General features: G+C 39.7%; 1 pseudogene; it reads left to right on the top strand.

Moving 5' to 3' along the window:
• Positions 1 to 377: 377 nt before the first annotated feature.
• Positions 378 to 11,856, top strand: LOC132649474 (sacsin-like; annotated as a pseudogene).
• Positions 11,857 to 12,109: the final 253 nt, after the last annotated feature.

Here is a 12,109-nt window from a genome sequence, read left to right as displayed (position 1 = left end):
GCTTTATGTGCATTTTTTGGGTACTTTTACTTGTGTATAACTAAACATTAAACATGGTTTCTCATGTTAGTTCCATCTACAGAATACTAGATACTTTTGAATTTAGATTTTATGGCTTTTTATGTTCAGTTAAACTAAGCACTTTATGGAGAACATGACTTGTCTTAGAGGTTATTTTAAGTATTAATTTTGGTATAGATTATCATTTTAAAATTATTTTAGTCTAGCTATACAAAATATTTGTGTTTTCTTTAAACAGCTTTCTAGTGCCATCTTAGATTTTGAGTCTAAGAGTAGAACTGTGCATAATATTTCTATGTGTGACCAACAGGAAGACCATGTACTCAGCTGCAGCTTCTAAATCCAGATTTGCACGTCTTATTAAAGAAGTAATGAATACATTCTGGCCTGGCAGAGAGTTGGTGGTTCAGTGGTATCCATTTAGTGAAGACAAACATCACCCATCCATTTCATGGCTTAACATGGTTTGGAAGAATCTTTATATACATTTTTCGGAGGATTTGACTTTATTTGATGAGATGCCACTCATCCCTAAAACTGTACTGGATGAAGATCAGATGTGTGTGGAACTCATTAGACTCAGGATTCCATCAGTAGTCATTTTAGATGATGAAACTGAAGCTCAGCTTCCAGAATTCTTAGCAGATATTGTGCAAAATCTTGGGGGGGATTGTCTTGAAAAGATTAGATACCTCTATTCAACATCCACTTGTTAAAAAATATATTCACTCGCCACTACCAAGTGCTGTTTTGCAAATAATGGAGAAGGTACCACTGCAGAAGTTGTGTAATCAGATAGCATCACTACTTCCAACCCAGAAAGATGCTCTAAGAAAATTTTTGGCCAGCTTAACTGATACCAGTGAAAAAGAGAAAAGAATAATTCAAGAATTGACAATATTCAAAAGACTTAATCACTCATCTGATCAAGGGATTTCCTCTTACACAAAATTAAAAGGATGTAAAGTTTTGGATCATACCGCCAAACTTCCAACAGATTTGCAGCTATCTCTTTCAGTAATTGATAGCAGCGATGAAGCTACCATTTGTTTGGCAAACATGTTGAAAATTGAAAAATTAAAGACTACAAGCTGTTTAAAGTTTGTCTTAAAAGATATTGAAAATGCATTTTATACTCAGGAAGAGGTGACACGTCTTATGCTGTGGGTCCTTGAGAATCTGTCTTCCCTGAAAAATGAGAATCCAAATGTGCTAGACTGGTTGATGCCACTAAAATTCATCCATATGTCACAGGAGCATGTGGTAGCAGCCAGTGACCTCTTTGATCCTGATATAGAAGTACTAAGGGATCTCTTTTATAATGAAGAAGAAGGCTGTTTCCCACCTGCAATTTTTACCTCAACAGATATCCTTCATTCTTTGAGACAGATTGGTTTAAAATATGAAGCCAGCCTGAAGGAGAAAGATATTGTGCAAGTGGCAAAAAAAATTGAAGCTTTACAGGTCAGTTCCTGTCAGAACCAGGATGTTCTCCTAAAGAAAGCCAAAACACTCTTACTGTTCTTGAATAAAAACCATACACTCCTGCAGTCTTCTGATGGAAAGTTGGCATTGAAGAAAATAAAATGGGTTCCAGCCTGCAAGGAAAGGCCTCCAAATTATCCAGGTTCCTTAGTCTAGAAAGGGGATCTCTGTAACCTTTGTGCACCTCCAGATATGTGTGATGCAGCACATGCAGTTCTAGTGGGCTCCTCACTTCCCCTTGTTGAAAGTGTCCATGTGAACTTGGAGAAAGCACTGGGCATCTTCACAAAGCCTGGTATCAGTGCTGTCTTAAAACACTTTAAAATTGCTGTTGACTGACATACTTCAAAAACCTTTAGTGATGAAGATTACTATCAGTTCCAACATATTTTGCTTGAAATTTATGGGTTCATGCATGATCATCTGAGTGAAGGGAAGGATTCTTTTAAAGCCTTGAAATTTCCATGGGTTTGGACTGGCAAAAACTTTTGTCCTCTTGCCCAGGCTGTGATTAAGCCAATCCATGATCTGGATCTTCAGCCTTATTTATATAATGTACCTAAAACCATGGCAAAATTCCACCAGCTGTTCAAGGCTTGTGGGTCAATAGAAGAGTTGACTTCAGATCATATTTCCATGGTCATTCAGAAGGTTTATCTCAAAAGTGACCAGGAGTTGAGTGAACAAGAAAGTAAACAAAATCTTCATCTTATGTTGAATATTATGAGATGGCTATATAGCAATCAGATTACAGCAAGCCCTAATACACCAGTTCCTATTTATCATAGCAAAAATCCTTCCAAACTTGTCATGAAGCCAATTCATGAGTGCTGTTATTGTGACATCAAAGTTGATGACCTAAATGACTTACTTGAAGATTCGGTGGAACCAATCATTTTGGTACATGAGGAAATACCTATGAAAACTGCAGAATGGCTACAAGTTCCATGCCTTAGTACAAGACTGATCAACCCTGAAAACATGGGGTTTGAGCAGTCAGGGCAAAGAGAGCCTCTTACTGTAAGGATTAAAAATATTTTAGAAGAATACCCTTCTGTGTCAGATTTTTAAAGAGCTGCTTCAAAATGCTGACGATGCAAATGCCACCGAATGCAGCTTCATGATCGATATGAGGAGAAATATGGACATAAGGGAAAATCTCTTGGACCCAGGGATGGCAGCGTGCCATGGACCTGCTCTGTGGTCATTCAACAACTCTGAATTCTCAGATTCAGACTTTATAAACATAACCAGATTAGAAGAATCTTTAAAAAGAGGAGAAGTTGATAAAGTTGGAAAATTTGGTCTTGGTTTTAATTCAGTCTACCACATCACTGACATTCCTATCATTGGGAGCCGAGAATTTATGATAATGTTTGACCCCAACATAAATCATATCAGTAAACACATTAAAGATAGATCTAATCCTGGAATCAAAATTAATTGGAGTAAACAGCAGAAAATACTTAGGAAATTTCCTAATCAGTTCAAACCATTTATAGATGTATTCGGCTGTCAGTTACCTTTGGCTGTAGAAGCCCCTTACAGCTACAATGGAACTCTTTTCCAGCTGTCCTTTAGAACCCAACAGGAGGCAAAAGTGAGTGACGTCAGCAGCACCTGTTATAACCCTGCAGGTATTTACTCCCTAGTGGATGAATTTAGTCTTTGTGGGCATAGACTTATTTTTACTCAGAGTGTAAACTCAATGTATTTGAAGTACTTGAAGATTGAAGAAACCAATCCTGGCTTAGCACAAGACACAATAATAATTAAGAAAAAAACCTGCCCCTCCAAAGCCTTGAATGCACCAGTTTTAAGTGTTTTAAAAGAAGCTGCTAAACTCATGAAGACTTGTAGCAGCAGCAACAAGAAGCTTCCCACTGATGTGCCAAAGTCATCATGCATTCTTCAGATCACAGTTGAAGAATTTCACCATGTCTTTAGGAGGATTGCTGACTTACAGTCACCACTATTTAGAGGTCCTGATGATGATCCAGCTACTCTCTTTGAAATGGCTAAGTCTGGCCAATCAAAAAAGTCATCAGATGAGTTGCCACAAAAGACAGTAGATTGCACCACATGGCTTATATGCACATGCATGGATACAGGAGAAGCACTCAAGTTTTCCTTGAATGAAAGTGGAAGAAGACTAGGGCTGGTTCCTTGTGGGGCAGTAGGGGTTCTTTTGCATGAAACCCAGGAGCAGAAGTGGACCGTGAAACCACACATAGGCGAGGTGTTTTGCTATTTACCTCTGCGAATAAAAACAGGATTTCCAATTCACATTAATGGGTGTTTTGCTATTTTGCTGTTACTTCAAATAGGAAGGAAATCTGGAAGACAGATACAAAAGGGCGTTGGAATACTACGTTCATGAGGCATGTCATTGTGAAAGCTTACTTACAAGCACTCAGTGTCTTATGGGACCTAGCCACTGGTGGGGAGCTGACTGATTACACCTACTATGCTGTGTGGCCTGATCCTGATGTAGTTCATGATGACTTCTCTGTCATCTGTCAAGGATTTTATGAAGATATAGCTCATGGAAAGGGGAAGGAATTGACCAGAGTCTTCTCTTATGGGTCTACTTGGGTTTCCATGAAGAATGTGAGATTCCTAGATGACTCTATACTTCAAAAGAAAGATGTTGGGTTCAGCAGCCTTCAAGATATTTCTGAAGTACCTCAAGAAAACAGGCTCCAAAAACCTCTGTGCTGTTGAACTTCCTCCTTCAGTAAAAGCAGGGTTTGAAGAGGCTGGCTGCAAACAGATACTGCTGGAAAATACATTTTCAGAGAAACAGTTCTTTTCAGAAGTCTTCTTTCCCAACATTCAGGAAATTGAAGCAGAACTTAGAGATCCTTTAATGAATTTTGTTCTAAATGAAAAACTCGATGAGTTCTCAGGAAGTCTCCGTGTTACCCCATGTGTTCCTTGCTCCTTGGAGGTCCATCCTCTGGTTTTGCCATCAAGACTGATCCATCCTGAAGGACGGGTTGCCAAGTTATTTGATATTAAAGATGGGAGGTTCCCTTATGGCTCCACACCTCAATCCTATTATTTTGATTAAGCTAGTTCAGTTAGGCATGGCGAAAGATGATATTTTGTGGGATGACATGCTAGAGCGTGCAGAATCTGTAGTTGAAATTAATAAAACCGACCATGCTGCTGCCTGCCTCAGGAGTGGTATTCTACTAAGTCTTATTGATGAGAAGCTAAAAATAAGGGATCCTAGAGCAAAGGATTTTGCTGCAAAATGCCAAACAATTCCTTTCCTTCCATTTCTAACAAAGCCAACAGGTTTTTCTTTAGAATGGAAAGGGAACAGTTTTAAGCCTGAAACCATGTTTGCAGCAACTGATCTTTACACGGCAGAACATCAAGATATAGTCTGTCTTTTGCAACCAATTCTCAATGAAAATTCCCGTTCCTTTAGAGGCTGTAGTTCAGTGTCATTGGCCGTTAAAGAGTTTTTGGGCTTACTAAAGAAGCCAACAGTTGATCTGGTAGTAAACCAGTTGAAGGAAGTTGCAAAATCAGTTGATAATGGCATTACATTATACCAGGAAAATATCACTAATGCTTGCTACAAGTACCTCCATGAAGCAATAATGCAAAATGAAATGGCCAAGGCAGCAATTATTGAAAAGCTAAAATCATTTCATTTCATTCTGGTTGAGAATGTATATGTTGAGTCAGAGAAAGTTTCTTTTCATTTGAATTTTGAAGCTGCACCATACCTTTATCAGTTACCTAACAAGTATAAAAATAATTTCCGTGAACTTTTTGAAAGTGTGGGTGTGCGGCAATCATTTACTGTTGAAGATTTTGCCTAAGTTTTGGAGTCTATTGATCAAGAAAGAGGAAAAAAATCACAGAAGAAAATTTTCAGCTTTGCCGACGAATAGTCAGTGAAGGAATCTGGAGTCTCATTAGAGAAAAGAGACAAGAATTCTGTGAGAAAAATTATGGCAGAATATTACTACCAGACACTAATCTGCTGCTGCTCCCTGCTAAGTCCTTATGCTACAATGACTGCCCCTGGATAAAAGTAAAGGACTCCACTGTTAAGTATTGCCATGCTGACATACCCTGGGAAGTAGCTGTAAAACTAGGTGCAATACCAAAGAGACGTAAGGCCTTAGAAAGATATGCATCTAACATCTGTTTCACAGCACTAGGCACAGAGTTTGGGCAGAAAGAAAAACTGACCAGCAGAATTAAGAGCATACTCAACGCCTATCCTTCAGAAAAGGAAATGCTGAAAGAGCTTCTTCAAAATGCTGATGATGCAAAGGCCAGAGAAATCTGCTTTGTGTTTGATCCTAGACAGCATCCTGTTGACAGAATATTTGATGATAAATGAGCTCCACTGCAAGGACCAGCACTGTGTGTGTACAACAACCAATCATTTACGGAAGATGATGTTAGAGGAATTCAGAATCTTGGGAAAGGCACTAAAGAAGGAAATCCTTGCAAAACGGGACAATATGGAATTGTATTCAATTCTGTGTATCACATTACAGACTGCCCTTCTTTTATTTCTGGCAATGACATTTTGTGTATTTTTGATCCCTATGCCAGATATGCACCAGGAGCCACATCGGTTAGTCCTGGACGCATGTTTAGAGGTTTGGATGCAGACTTTAGAACCCAGTTCTCAGATGTTCTAGATCTTTATTTGGGAAACCACTTTAAACTGGACAATTGTACAATGTTTAGATTTCCTCTGCGTAATGCAGAAATGGCACACGTTTCAGAAATTTCCTCAGTTCCATCATAAGACAGAATGGTCCAGAATCTTTTGGACAAATTGCGCTCTGATGGGGCAGAACTTCTAATGTTTCTCAATCACATGGAGAAAATATCTATTTGTGAAATAGATAAGGCCACAGGAGGTCTGAATGTGCTCTATTCAGTAAAAGGCAAGATCACTGATGGAGACCGGTTGAAAAAACACTGTAATTGACAGTGTTACTAAAAAGAGACAGCTTAAGGACATACCAGTTCAACAGATAACCTACACTATGGATACTGAGGATTCTGAAGGAAATCTGACCACATGGCTGATCTGCAACAGGTAAGGATTTTCAAGTATGGACAAAGTATCCAAGAGTGTTATATCAGCTCACAAGAACCAAGATATCACTCTCTTTCCGCGTGGTGGAGTAGCTGCCTGCATTATAAGAAGCCCCACAGAGCCTTCTGCTTTCTGCCTCTCTCTTTGGAGACAGGTCTCCCATTTCATGTGAATGGCCACTTTGCTCTAGATTCAGCCAGAAGAAACTTGTGGCGTGATGACAATGGGGTTGGTGTTCGAAGTGACTGGAATAATAGTTTAATGACAGTCTTAATAGCACCTGCATATGTTGAATTACTAATCCAGTTAAAAAAACGTTATTTCCCTGGTTCTGACCCAACATTATCAGTTTTACAGAACACTCCCATTAATGTTGTAAAGGACACATTAAAGAAGTTTCTGTCCTTCTTTCCAGTTAACAGGCTGGATCTGCAGCCAGATTTATATTGCTTAGTAAAAGCACTTTACAGCTGCATTTACGAAGACATGAAACGTCTTCTACCTGTTGTTCGGGCTCCAAATATTGACGGTTCTGATTTGCACTCTGCAGTCATAATTACTTGGATCAATATGTCTACTTTAAATAAAACTAGACCATTTTTTGATAACTTGCTACAGGATGAATTACAGCACCTTAAAAATGCAGATTATAACATCACAACTTGCAAAACAGTCGCAGAGAATGTCTATAGGCTGAAGCACTTGCTTTTAGAAATTGGGTTCAACTTGGTTTATAACTGTGATGAAACTGTAATCTTTACCACTGCCTTATAGATGCAGATATTCGTTAGCTACATGACACCTGCTGATGTTAGGTCCTTCTTAATGACTTTCTCTTCTCCTGATACTAATTGTCATATTGGGAAGCTCCCTTGTCGTCTTCAGCAAACTAACCTAAAACTTTTGCATAGTTTAAAACTTTTAGTTGACTACTGCTTTAAAGATGCTGAAGAAAGTGAGTTTGAAGTTGAGGGACTGCCCGTGCTCATTACACTGGACAGTGTTTTGCAGATTTTTGATAGTAAATGACCCAAGTTTCTAACAACATACCATGAATTAATTCCATCACGTAAAGACTTGTTTATGAACACTTTATACTTGAAATACAGTAGTTTTCTGTTGAACTGCAAAGTTGCAAAAGTATTCAACACCTCCAGCTTTGCTGACTTACTCTCTTCTGTGTTACCTCGTGAATATAAAACCATAAACTGTACAAAGTGGAAAGACAATTTTGCCAGTGAATCTTGGCTTAAGAATGCGTGGCATTTTATCAGCGAATCAGTAAGTGTGACAGAAGATCAGGAAGAGCTAAAGCCAGCATTTGATGTCATTGTTGACATTCTCAAAGACTGGGCATTGCTTCCAGGAGCAAAGTTCACTGTGTCAGCCAGTCAGCTTGTGGTTCCTGAGGGAGATGTGCTGATCCCCCTGAGCCTCATGCACATTGCTGTTTTCCCAAATGCCCAGAGCAATAAGGTTTTTCATGTTTTAATGAAAGCTGGCTGTATTCAGCTGGCTTTGAACAAAATCTGTTCTAAAGATAGTGCATTAGTTCCTCTGTTGTCATCCCACACAGCAAACATAGAGAGCCCCACAAGCATCTTGAAGGCTGTACATTATATGGTTCAAACTTCAACATTTAGAACTGAAAAACTAGTGGAAAATGACTTTGAAGCACTTTTGATGTATTTCAACTGTAATTTGAGTCACTTGATGTCCCAAGATGATATAAAAATTTTAAAGTCCCTTCCATGCTACAAATCCATCAGTGGCCGCTATATGAGCATTGCAAAATTTGGAACATGCTATGTGCTTACCAAAAGTATCCCTTCAGCTGAAGTGGAAAAGTGGACACAGTCATCATCATCTGCATTTCTTGAAGAAAAGGTACATTTAAAAGAACTGTACGAGGTACTTGGCTGTGTACCAGTAGATGACCTGGAGGTATATTTGAAGCATCTTCTGCCAAAAATTGAAAATCTCTCTTACGATGCAAAATTAGAGCACTTGATCTATCTGAAGACTAGACTATCAAGCATTGAGGAGCTGTCAGAGATCAAGGAACAACTTTTTGAAAAACTAGAAAGCTTGTTGATTATCCATGATGCCAACAATCGACTAAAGCAAGCAAAACATTTCTACGATAGAACTGTGAGAGTTTTTGAAGTTATGCTTCCTGAAAAATTGTTTATTCCTAAAGAGTTCTTTAAAAAATTGGAACAAGTAATAAAACCTAAAAATCAAGTTGCATTTATGTCATCGTGGGTGGAATTCTTGAGAAATGTTGGACTAAAGTACATACTTTCCCAACAGCAGTTGTTGCAGTTTGCCAAGGAAATCAGCGTGAGGGCAAATACAGAAAACTGGTCTAAAGAAACACTGCAAAATACAGTTGACATCCTTCTCCATCACATATTTCAAGAACGAATGGATTTGTTATCTGGAAATTTTCTCAAAGAACTGCCCTTAATACCATTCTTGTGTCCAGAACGGGCCCCTGCTGAGTACATTCGGTTTCACCCTCAGTACCAGGAGGTAAATGGAACACTTCCTCTTATAAAGTTCAATGGAGCCCAAGTGAATCCAAAGTTCAAGCAGTGTGATGTGCTGCAGCTGCTGTGGACATCCTGCCCTGTTCTTCCAGAGAAAGCCACGCCCTTGAGCATCAAAGAACAAGAAGGCAGCGACCTTGCCCCACAGGAGCAGCTTGAACAAGTTTTAAACATGCTTAATGTTAACCTGGACCCCCCTCTTGATAAGGTCATTAACAATTGCAGAAACATATGCAACATAACAACTTTAGATGAAGAAATAGTAAAAACAGAGCGAAGGTCCTAAGGAGCATATATGAATTTCTCAGTGCAGAAAAACAGGAGTTCCGTTTTCAGCTTCGAGGTGTTGCCTTTGTGATGGTAGAAGATGGCTGGAAACTTCTGAAGCCTGAGGAAGTAGTGATAAACCTGGAATATGAGGCTGATTGTAAACCTTATTTATACAAGCTGCCTTTAGAGCTTGGCACATTTCATCAGCTGTTCAAACATTTAGGTACTGAAGATATTATTTCAACTAAGCAATACGTTGAAGTTTTAAGCCGCATATTCAAAAACTCTGAAGGAAAGCAATTAGATCCTAATGAAATGTGCACAGTTAAGAGGGTGGTTTCTGGTCTATTCAAGAGCCTACAAAATGACTCAGTCAAGGTGAGGAGTGATCTGGAGAATGCCCGGGACCTCACACTCTACCTTCCGAGCCAGGATGGTAGGCTGGTGAAGTCAAGCATCTTGGTGTTTGATGATGCGCCACACTATAAAAGTAGAATCCAGGGCAATATTGGCGTGCAAATGCTAGTTGATCTTAGCCAGTACTACTTAGGGAAAGACCATGGATTTCACACTAAGCTGATAATGCTCTTCCCTCAGAAGCTTCGACCTCGCCTGCTGAGCAGCATACTTGAAGAGCAGCTCGACGAAGAGACCCCCAAAGTATGCCAGTTTGGAGTGTTGTGCTCTCTTCAGGGACGACTGCAGCTTCTCTTGTCTTCCGAGCAGTTCATCACAGGACTCATTAGGATCATGAAGCACGAGAATGATAATGCTTTCCTGGCCAATGAAGAAAAAGCCATCAGACTTTGCAAAGCCCTAAGAGAAGGTCTGAAAATTTCCTGTTTTGAAAAGCTTCAGACAACATTAAGGGTTAAAGGTTTTAATCCTATTCCCCACAGCAGGAGTGAAACCTTCGCTTTTCTAAAGTGATTTGGCAATGCAGTCATCTTGCTCTACATCCAGCACTCAGACAGTAAAGACATTAACTTCTTGCTAGCCCTAGCAATGACACTTAAATCAGCAACTGACAATTTGATTTCTGACACGTCATACTTAATTGCTATGCTGGGGTGCAATGACATCTACAGGATCAGCGAGAAACTTGACAGTTTAGGGGTAAAATATGACTCCTCTGAGCCATCAAAACTAGAACTTCCCATGCCTGGCACACCAATACCTGCTGAAATCCATTATACGCTACTTATGGATCCAATGAATGTTTTTTATCCTGGAGAATATGTTGGGTACCTTGTAGATGCTGAAGGTGGTGATATCTATGGCTCATACCAGCCAACATACACATATGCAATTATTGTGCAAGAAGTTGAAAGAGAAGATTCTGACAATGCTAGTTTCCTGGGAAAGATCTATCAGATTGATATTGGCTACAGTGAATATAAGATAGTCAGCTCTTTTGATCTATACAAGTTCTCAAGGCCTGATGAAAGCTCCCAAAGCAGAGACAGTGCTCCCACAACCCCAACAAGCCCTACAGAATTTTTGACTCTTGGTCTGAGAAGCATCCCTCCTCTTTTCTCTGGCAGAGAGAGCCACAAGTCTCCCTCCTCCAAACACCACTCCCCCAAAAAGCTCAAGGTGAATGCATTGCCAGAAATCTTAAAAGAAGTGACATCAGTGGTAGAGCAAGCTTGGAAGCTTCCAGAATCAAAACGAAAAAAGATCATTAGACGGTTGTATTTGAAGTGGCACCCTGACAAAAATCCAGAGAATCATGACATTGCTAATGAAGTGTTCAAACACCTGCAGAATGAAATAAACAGATTAGAAAACAGGCTTTTCTGGATCAAAATGCAGACAGAGCTTCAAGAAGAACATTTTCAACTTCTGCATCCCAGTTTCAGTCAGACAAGTACTCATTTCAAAGATTCTATACTTCATGGAATCAAGAAGCCACGAGCCACAAATCTGAAAGGCAACAGCAAAGTAAGGAGAAATGCCCTCCCTCTGCTGGGCAGACATACTCTCAAAGGTTCTTTGTTCCTCCCACCTTCAAGTCTGTGGGCAATCCAGTGGAGGCCCGGAGATGGTTAAGACAAGCCAGAGCAAACTTCTCAGCTGCCAGGAATGACCTTCATAAAAATGCCAATGAATGGGTGTGCTTCAAATGCTACCTTTCCACCAAGTTAGCTTTGATTGCAGCTGACTATGCTGTCAGGGGGAAGTCAGATAAAGATGTAAAGCCAGCTGCGCTTGCACAAAAGATAGAGGAGTACAGTCAGCAGCTGGAAGGGCTGACAAATGATGTCCACACATTGGAAGCTTATGGCGTAGACAGCTTAAAAACAAGGTACCCTGATTTGCTTCCTTTCCCACAAATCCCCAATGACAGATTCATCAGCTGGATCAGAGGTTGCCATGAGGGTGATGGAGTGTACTGCCTGTATCATCATAAAACTTGAAAATTTTATACAACAAAAGGTATGAGAAAAGTATTTAAAGAAAAAAAAAACAGAGCCAGATTTTAATGTGTTATAGCACAAATATTAATTACTGTTCTTCATCAGCTTCATTGCCAGGATCTAGGATCTGTGAAGCACACATCAGAGTGTTCTGGAAGATTTTGAAGCTGTATGACTCCTAACAGAAACCTTAACAGCATTGAAAGCTGATTTTGAAGACGGTGGTGAGCTGCAGATTTTCTAGGTGTATTTGAACTGTTTGGTGGCACATTATTGAA

Source organism: Meriones unguiculatus, chromosome 20 (genome assembly GCF_030254825.1).
Source record: "Meriones unguiculatus strain TT.TT164.6M chromosome 20, Bangor_MerUng_6.1, whole genome shotgun sequence".
Classification (NCBI taxonomy): domain Eukaryota; kingdom Metazoa; phylum Chordata; class Mammalia; order Rodentia; family Muridae; genus Meriones; species Meriones unguiculatus.
This window is presented reverse-complemented; position numbering and strand designations above follow the sequence as displayed.